Source organism: Balaenoptera ricei, chromosome 14, assembly GCF_028023285.1.
Source record: "Balaenoptera ricei isolate mBalRic1 chromosome 14, mBalRic1.hap2, whole genome shotgun sequence".
Lineage (NCBI taxonomy): Eukaryota > Metazoa > Chordata > Mammalia > Artiodactyla > Balaenopteridae > Balaenoptera > Balaenoptera ricei.
The window spans coordinates 24,362,200-24,371,793 of record NC_082652.1 but is presented as its reverse complement, the minus strand read 5'-3'; the positions used below and the strand labels follow the sequence as shown (position 1 = coordinate 24,371,793).

General features: G+C 46.4%; 1 pseudogene; it reads left to right on the top strand.

Annotated features, from left to right (window-relative positions):
* The first annotated feature begins 272 nt into the window (after window positions 1–272).
* Window positions 273–848, top strand: LOC132348082 (lactoylglutathione lyase-like; annotated as a pseudogene).
* The last annotated feature ends 8,746 nt before the right edge of the window (window positions 849–9,594 follow it).

The following is a 9,594-nucleotide window of genomic DNA, read 5'->3' as shown; positions in this document are numbered from 1 at the left end:
TGAAAAAACGGGTGAAATCCAAATAAAATCTGTAGTATAATTAATAGTACGGCACCCATGTCAGGTTCTTAGTTTTGATCAGTGTACCATGGTCATGTACGATATTAACACTGGGGGGTGCTGGGTGAAGGATATACCAGAACTCTCTGTTTTATCTTTGCAGCTCTTCTGTAAATCTAAAATGATTTCAGAAAAGGGAGCTTCGCGGCCTGCAGAGTGTGGGTGGCTGCTGCGTCCCCGGGGACCGTCGTCCGCGATACAGAGGCGCAGCCATGGCAGAGCTGCAGCCCACGTCCAGCAGACCCACCGACGAGGCCGCCCTTGGCTGCTGCTCCGACCCGGACCCCAGCACCAAGGATTTTCTCTTGCAGCAGACCATGCTGCGAATTAAGGATCCTAAGTAGTCACTGGATTTTTATCCTAGAATTCTTGGAATGACACTACTCCAAAAATTAGATTTTTCCCACTATGAAATTTTCACTCTATTCCTTGGCTTATGAGGATAAAAATGACATCCCAAAAGATAAAGAGGAAAGAGTAGCATGGGCATTCTCCAGAAAAGCTATGCTTGAACTGACACACAATTGGGGCACTGAAGATGATGAGATGCAGGGTTACCACAGTGGCAATTCAGACTCTCGGGGATTTGGTCACATTGGAATTGCTGTTCCCGATGTTCACGGTGCTTGTATAAGACGTGAAGAACTGGGAGTCAAGTTTGTGAAGAAACCTGATGATGGTAAAATGAAAGGCTTGGCATTTATCAAGATCCTGATGGCTACTGGATTGAAATTTTGAATCCTAACAAAATGATAATTTTATTTAGTTCTGTGAGAATGCTGCTTTGAGATTTCAGTGAAGACATTGTGGAAGGTAAAAAAGGAAACAATGTGATTCAAGATATTCAGTTAACAGAAGCATCTAGGACTGATGGATTATTGTCTCAATTCAAATTATTCTTAAGTCCATCTCCCTTTCCTATTTCAGCTATGTTTTTCACCTAACTGTTCAGCCACTCTAGTTTTAAAGTAGTGCTTTGCCTTATGTCCTTGAATGTAGTTGTATAACTTTACTTTTTTAGGCAATAATTAGAACAATTCCCTTCAGGGGCTGCATTTGCCTTCTATCTCTTGAAGAGATACAAGTCTACAAGTCTGCCTTTGAATCATCATTTTCAAAAAAAAAAAACCAAACCACTTAATATGTTTTTGTTGTGGTTACCTTCTGGGGTTTCAGTTCCTCAGAAGTAACTTTTCAGAATGGGAAGTAAAGAACCCCAAACAAAAATGAAGCTTCATGTATATTTCAAAAATAAATAAATAAATAAATAAATAAATAAATAAATAAATAAAATAAAAATAAAAATAAATAAATAAATAAATAAAATTATTTCAAAATAGAAAGCTAAAAATGCATATATTAGTTATGCCAAATCAAACTCCATCCTGTACTGGATTCAGCCATAGAAAAACAGAAGCAAGCCCAAAATATATGTCAGAATGCTGTATGAAAATATCTTTGGGAAATATACCCAAATATGCTGATCATCTTGGTTACTTGTGACGAGGGCCCCTGGGTGGCTACTGTAAAAGGAGGGAGACTTTTCACAGTTGATTCTTTAATATCTTTGGGATTTTGAACTATGTACATTATTCTCTTTCAACAATTAAATCTTAAAAATAATTGAAGAGAGAAATTGGAAAAACATTAATTTGGACTTTTGGGGGCAAACAGAATGAATGAGATAGTAACAATACTGCTCATTGCTGTTATTGTTTATTGGAGTTCCTATGATGTGCCTGGTGCTGTGGTGAGCACGGAACAGGGAAGAACTCATTGAATCCCCTCAACAATGCAAGACCCCTGTTTTATAGAAGAACAACCATTTGCTCAAGTTGTCATGTAGAAAGTGACAGAGCTGGAATTTGAGGTCAAGTCTGCCTCATTCCATCACCTGAGCTTTTAATCATTCTTTCTACTACTGTGGGATAAATATGCATGCAGGAGGCTATGGGAGCAAACAAGACGAGGCATGCAGCAGACGTTGTTGGAGCCCTGCCCACAGTCCCTTGCCCTGCATTTCTTTCCCTGGGGTGGGGAGAGGCTCTCTCTGGCCATTGGACCTGCGCTACCCATGCTCTGGTCAGCTAAAAGAGCTGGTGAATTACACCCCAACCAATGACTAATAGAAGCTGGTGTATAGATACCCTAGCTCCCTCCCCTCTGGGTGACACCCTGTGTCATTTGAGTGACAGGATTGAGCCCTGTTGCCCGCGGTGGTAACCTGCTTGATAACATATCCCTTCCCTGTCTCACTTCTCTTCTCTCCTACCAAACAAATCACCTGCGTGCAAATATTCATCTCTGGGTCTGCTTCTGGGAGCTTCCAGGCCAAGAAGACCCCCTAATCTAGTTTGGAGGAGGTAGAGAAGACTGCCAAAAGTAAGTGAATTTTATTTATCTTTACGTCTTTAAAAATGAGATGTATTTTACATTTAGTGAAATCTTGATCTTTAAGCATATAGTTAGATCAATTTGATAGAGGCATACACTTGTGTAACCCACATACCCATCGAGAGAGAGCATGTCCACCACCCCAGAAAATTCACTTGTGCCTTTCTCAGGCAACCCCTCCAACCCCAGAAGCAACCCCTTATCTGATTTCTATCACTATAGGTTAGTTTTTTCTATTCTAGCACTTGTAAATGGAGTCATACAGTAAGTGCCCTTTTGCATTTGGCTTCCCTCACTCAGCAGAATGCTTCTGAGATGTATCCATGCTGTAGCATGTGTCAATAGCTCATTTCTATTGCAGTAGAATATGAATATATCATAGTGTGTTTATTTATTCTCCTGTGGATGGACAGGTACCTGAGGTATTTCCGGGTTTTGCCTATCATGAATACAAGCTGCTATGAACGTTCTTGCACAAGACTTTTTTGAGAATCTATGTTTTCATTTCTTTTAGATAAATTTCTTGGAGTGGGATTAATTGGTCACATGACAAGTATATATTTAACTTTTTAAGAAATTGCTAAATGGTTTCCAAAATGACTATAGCATTTTGTATTCCCACCCATAATAAATGAGCACTCCAGTTCCTCCACATCCCTGCCAACACTTGATGTCATTGGGCTTTTTCATGTTATCCACTTAGCTGGGCATGTAAGGGCAAACTGGGCTTTGGAGGGTGGGGGAACACAGGCCCCCAGAGTGTCAGGCATTACCCAAACAGCATTACAGTTGCCAAATATGGGTGATTTCTTTGGCAGTTTCAGCAAACAGTGAAGTCCCCCTATAGACAGCCAACTCTGAACACCTTTTCTCTTTTTCCCACTCTGTGCTGGCAGCAGACAGCATGCCTCTCAGGCTCAGACCAGGAAGTCTAGTTCTGAACTCTGTCTCTCGGGTGTGAGCAAGTAAAACAAAAACTTTATTTTTGGCTTTAAACATTTTTTTCTTTCTGATTCTGTTGGACCAAGGGAATCGGATTATTTATAGAGTACAGGCGATTTTATGAGAGGTTTAAAAGCAAATTCATCTGTGCTAAGCTACAGCCTGGTGATGGGGTCAAAGCTTTGCAGTTACGCCTCCACTGAGCAGCAGAAGGAGATGTTAGCACCAACAGGGACAGATCTTAAATCCTGATCTTCCAGCTTTTTGAAAGCTCATTCTCCTGCTTGAAAAGTTTTATTGGCTCCCATCACCAGAAGACTAAAATACACGCTCCAGAAACCCTTGGGTGGAGAGGACTCTCCACCTACTTGCTCTCTGTTCCGGTTCTACTGACTCCCTTGGGTGTCTCACATACGCCAAACTCACGCCTGCCCAGGGCCTTTGCATGTGATATCGCCTCTGCCTAGAATGCTCTGCTTCCTGCCCTTGACGGCGGGACGTCTTAACCTTGGGTCTCAGTTCTTCAGCATTTTTGCCACCTTCTCAAGAGATTACCTTCCCTAATCACCAAATCAAAATCACTTCTTTACAGAACTAGACTCCTCGTCTTTTTGTTGGAGATAAAGAATCTATGGGAGTCACAGACCTTCCCCTCCATCAATCTGGAGGGAGAAGAGAAAAGCACCAATGACCCACCTCTGGTTTGTTTTTCTGTCGGGAACACACAGATGTGCATTGCGACATCATTCCAAGGGCAGTCCACCATCAGGTAAGGTCATCAATCCAAATGCCATGATTTTCTTCGGAAGTTATTTTTTACAGGACGTGGCAACCATTTCTAAAGTCTTAAGAATTTTTCAAGACCCTTTTGCTCTCTGTGTACTTTCAAGACAAGTTGTTAATAGTTATAAATGTTAACGACTTGTACGAGCCTCCACATGGCGCTGAATAACGAGATCGTGTGTTCCTAAGATGGTTCTCAATTTCACATCTTCTCAAATCTGGCTCTCTGAACTTTGTTTTCTAATGCAGGAAGAGATCTGTGCCTTGGTCATTGCAGGGGAGAAGAGCCTTTCCTTTCGTCTCCTTCTGGGAGGACTTGGTAGGAACATGCATGTGCGTGCAATAACTGATGGATGCACAGTGGTGAAAGCTAAGCTGAAGTGTCTGATACATTGGTTGGAGGCCCAAGGGCACAGGGGGCCTGCAGCTGTGTGTGGGCAACTGTCCCCACTGGGCCAAGAACCTGCCCTTCCGTGTACTTCCCCGCTTGGTGCAGACACCACAGTGGCCAAGTGCAGACTGAGGTCACCTTCCTGGGCAGAATGGGGGAGCAGGGAGGCATTGACAGTGGGTGGAGGGAGGCCAAGGGGCAGAAGAGCTCTGGGGAGGGGGATTCAGCCTCAACTCAGACCCCTGTCTATTGTCCCAACCATGAGAGCTGACCGTTGTCACCATGAGTCACAAGATCTATGATGTAGCCGTCTGGGGCCTTGATGGAAACTCTGCAGGAGTTCCCAGGCTAGGAAAACCCTCTTTCCTGTTTCAAAGTTCTTTCTTTACATTTCAGAGGGTTCATTCCCACCACTCACCCCTACACGGGATTTATCACTGTGTCCCAGCTGAGAAGCTGAGGATGCCAGGCCTCTGCCCATGAAGATGCGCCTTAGGGGGCTTCCTACATGGACACCAGGAAGTCAGGGTGAGCCCCCGGAGCTGCGGCCCAGGCTGCCCAAGTGAGCAAGAGTGACCCGTTGACCATGGGGGTGGTTTCTTGCTTTGGAGGATGGACAGTGCCACCCATTAGACATTGTGGCTCTCGGAAGCCAAGCTGTCACCAGCAGGTTGGGCGAAAAGTCAAGAGTGAAAAGAAAGAAGTATTTCCCCCAGCACTTCTCTGGGTGGGGAAAAGGTATTGGCCAAAGTTCTTATTTTCTGGGCTGCGGAAGAATAAGAGATTAAGGGGAATACCCTTCCTTATATACCTCCTCAACCTATGTCTTGGCTTAGCCAGTCCTGCTGTTGTATTGTCATGTATTTAAGGTAGATGGAGTCCTGTCTCAGTCTGGGTTCCCCTCACAAAGCAGAGCCCAAGATGAGGGTTTGGATGCTGAGGTCTCGTTGGAAGGAGGTGCAGGAAGCAGGAGCGAGGGGGCGGGGAAGTGGGAAGGAGGAGGAGCCAGCATGGCGGGCTGTAGGGAGCTGGTGTCTCTCCGGGCAACAGGGCTCCACCCTGTGAGACACCCTCCGAGGAGGTGTGCTGAGAATGCCTCAGAAATGTCCCTCTGAGGGACTGGGGCAGCATTCACCCCCCAACGCCTGTCCACCCCACCCCCCGGTGGAGGGGGAACTCCCCCTGCTTCCTGGCTGCACCTGCTGGAGAGCTGAGCTGTTTCTGCAGTTTGGGGAAGACCCATTGGCAAAACAGTGGAGCGATTCCCTGGCTTGTCCTTGAGATGGGACACGGCCAGTGTGCATGGAACCGTCTGCCACAGAGACACCGGGAGGATGTGATGCAGCCCCACAATCTCCCTTTAGATGTGGATAATAGGGATGGCAACCGAGTCAGTCTAGAATCCAGGTGGCCTCTGGAGCCAGACTGCCTGGGCTGGAATTCCAGTGCCACTTTATGGCGCTGGGTCAGTTCCTTAGCCTCTGTGAGCCTCAGTTTCCTCCTCTGTACAATGGGAACAACCCCAGGGCCTCAGTCCTGGAGTGAATGTTGGCTGGAATAAGACACGGGAGGCTCTTCGCTCAGCCACAGGCACAGAGGAAGTTCCCAGTAAGCGTTTGCTGTTGTGTGTATGGTTCCAACGTGGGCTTTGAATTCTATCCTGATGGAGCCCATGGTGGGTGGAGGTGGCAGTTGTGGATATCTTTTAGAGTGCTCTAAAAGTGTGGATATCTTTTAGATGCCCAGCAAAGTGTGGAAACAAAGGGCAGAAGGTGAAAGGCAGTTATGGACATAACCAAATGGACCAGGAGGGATTTTGCCCTTTCAGGCACTTGTTTCTGGCTCGGGTTCCCTGCCTGCCCCCCAGAGCTTCCGTGATTCACTGGGGGCACCAGGCTCTCTCCCTCTGGCCCCTCCCCGCCCTCCTCTCCGAGTGCGCACCCATCTCACGGCCCCAGCACCTCAGCCGATTCTCCTTGTTAACAATAAACACAAATCCTGTTATCTCCCCTCTCTCGCAGCACTTGCCCCTTGATTTAAGCTGCCTTCTCTTCCCCTTTCATCAGCCCTGGGCCCCTCCTGTCGTATATCTTGCCTTTATCTACTTCCCCGCACTAGGTAGCCTTGCGCACGATCGATTCGCGGGGTCGGGGGAGATGGCAGGCCACCTGCTCGGCCGCCGTGCCCGCTGTTCTTCTCAGGAGCCCGGGCCAGTATTTCTTGTTAAACTTCTGTCTGGCCATGTTCGGTTTCTCATTAGGTTTCTGGCCGAGCTTGGTAGTATTTCTTGCTCCTCCGCGGCACAGCCTGGAGATCCCTAGTAATTCTTAAAGGGCGAGATAGAGAGGCGTACCTTTAGAGCTCTCTAGAATCCATCTGGCCTGTGGCTTGAAGTGGCACGTGGGGGTTTGTGGGCAGAGGGATGATGGGGAGTGGCTCCCATGATGGGGACTTGGTGGGTCCCTGGGTCACACTGTGGGTTTGCTCCTGTGCCTGCTGCGGCCACCTCCCCCTTGCGTCTCTGCATCAGAGTGTCATCACAACAGTCTGGGAACGGGTTCTCCGGGGCCAGCCTCATCCCACGCCATCGTTGGAAAGACCCCAGCAGCTCTGCTAATAATCCAGCTGTGGCAAGTTCTTCCTATCCCCGACTCAGTTTCCTCACCTGTGAAATAAGTTGGTTTCTCTTTCTTTTGTTCCTTTCTTCATTTATTTAACAAACACGAAACATGCAAAGAGTGTTCATGATGTCCCAGGTAGTGTTCTAAATATTTTACAAATATTGACATCTTGAGATTCTCCTACCCACCCCATAACAAAGTTTTACAGATGAGAAACCATGGCACAGAGAGGCTAAACGACTTGCCCAAGGCCACACAGCTAACAAGTGGCAGAGCAGGGATGCCAACCCAGAAACTGGCTCTAGTGCACGTGCTCTCAAGAGGTGTTTCCTCTTGATGGTCTTGTGGCCTCCATCCAGTTCCCAAACACTGCTACAGTTGATTCTTGTTATTCAAGCTAGTTAAGTTTTATAAAGTAGTCTCAAACACTGAACTGGTGAATATTGAACCATTGCTCCTAGGTGACATACAGGGTTAGGTTCCTGAAAGCCTCTGGTCACAACATTTTTATCAACTGATCAATACAATATGTGTGTCTCTGTTTAAAGACACCTGAGTTAATATATATTGTTGATTCATTAACATTGAACTCACAGCCAATAGCACTATAGCTCCTGCCTGAATAAAGGTTCTCCGACACATGTATTTTCTCCACAAGGTACATCACAGCCTTCTTGCACTTAGGAACACTAGATAGCTAAACAGCCAAATGAAATGAACAAAGAAACAAACAAAAGCAGGAAAATCACCAACGAAAAGCATACAAATGCAAAAAATGTGGCACCATTTAGACCACAAAAGGACACCTGTTCACAGTATGAGAGCTGAAACAGGAAAGCAGAGTGCCACCTCGCTCAGCCCAAGCTGGGAATGTTCACAACAGGTGACTTAAATTTTTTGCTGCTCTGCACATGACCACAAATGACTGTGGAAATTGATTTGGGGGTTACAAGTACTTTTTAGCAAGTAGGCGAATTTGCAAATACAGAACCCATGAATAATAAGGATTGATGGTATTTTGTATTACTCCCCTGCTTAAACATCTTCTGAGGCTCCTTACCATCTACTATGTCAAATAAATAGAAACTTCACCTGCCTGCCTTTCAAGGGTTTGAATAATCTAGCCCCATTCCATCTATTAAAACGTGTTTCCCTTTACTCCTGGGGCCATCTCCTTTCTCCCTGGGCCTGGTTCCTCTTCCTTCCTATTCTGCCACATCACCAACTCACTCCTAACTTCACACCTTTGCTCTCTGTTTCCCCTCTGGGCATGTCCTCCCTTCTTTCATTTATCTACCAAATCCTACCTACAGTTTAAAGGTCAGATCAAATTTCTTTTTTCTTTGTATAGCTTTGTCCCACTGATTATCCTTTCCTGGATGTTGTAGACTCATACCATACTGGAGGTTAATTTTTTTAAATGTCCTTTTGTGATTCTCTCACAAACAGCCCGCAGGTGGGGAATTTCCCACAAACCACTGTTTGATGACACTCTCAGAATAGGAGACCTTCAAGTTACACTGACCACATTTGGGCTTGGATAGTGAGGATGATTTGGTTACAAGTGTAGAAGGAGGGATAACGTTGTACTCACCATTGAGACCTGGCTGGAGGAATGTGTTAATTCTTCAGAAATACCAATCGGTCTCCTTACATAACATAGAACAGAGAGCCCAGGATAATTAGACCATCAGAGGGGTCTTATCGAGAATTGATCTGTTCAGAGAGGTAAGCCTCTGCTTCTAACAGCCTCAGGGCGAGCTGGCCACGTGTGCAAGGAGCGGGGGGCAGGATGGGAGTTCTGAGATCTCAACTTGGGTAGGGGCTGGTCACCACAGGAGGACTTCAAGCCCCCTCTCTGGGACCCAGCTTAGCCCTCATGATGCTCGTCCCCCCCTTCCACCCTCCATGGAACAAGTAACCGGAAACGGAGCCCAGCAACAGCTGGTCCAAATCATAGTCTGCGAGGGGTATTTGTCTTGCCTGTTTTCCCATGTCTTCATCCTGAGGGAAAAGACCGCCCCCCAACCCCAGTGCCTTGCTCTGGGGCACAGATGGAGGACAGGTGAGATGGGCAGAGGGTGCCTCCTCTTTCTGCCCATTACGTGTACCTTCCTTTCCTTCTTAAAGTGCTCCTCGTCAACAATATTCAGTTAGGTTGAAACCTGCCGATCGACCAAAATGGGTTTGGATAAACTAGTCTTGAATTCCATCAGTGAATTGGCGGTGTGCAGAATGTCAGAGCTAGGAGGAAACTAAGGGGGATGGTGGTCAAGTTCAGCACTTTCTTCTTGAAAAGAAACTGAGGACCAGCTCGGGGAAGATCACACAGCTAATTCATGTCATAGAGCCTCTCAAAATTGGGGCTGTCCTTCCAATATCTCCACTTTCTGTCCCTACCTC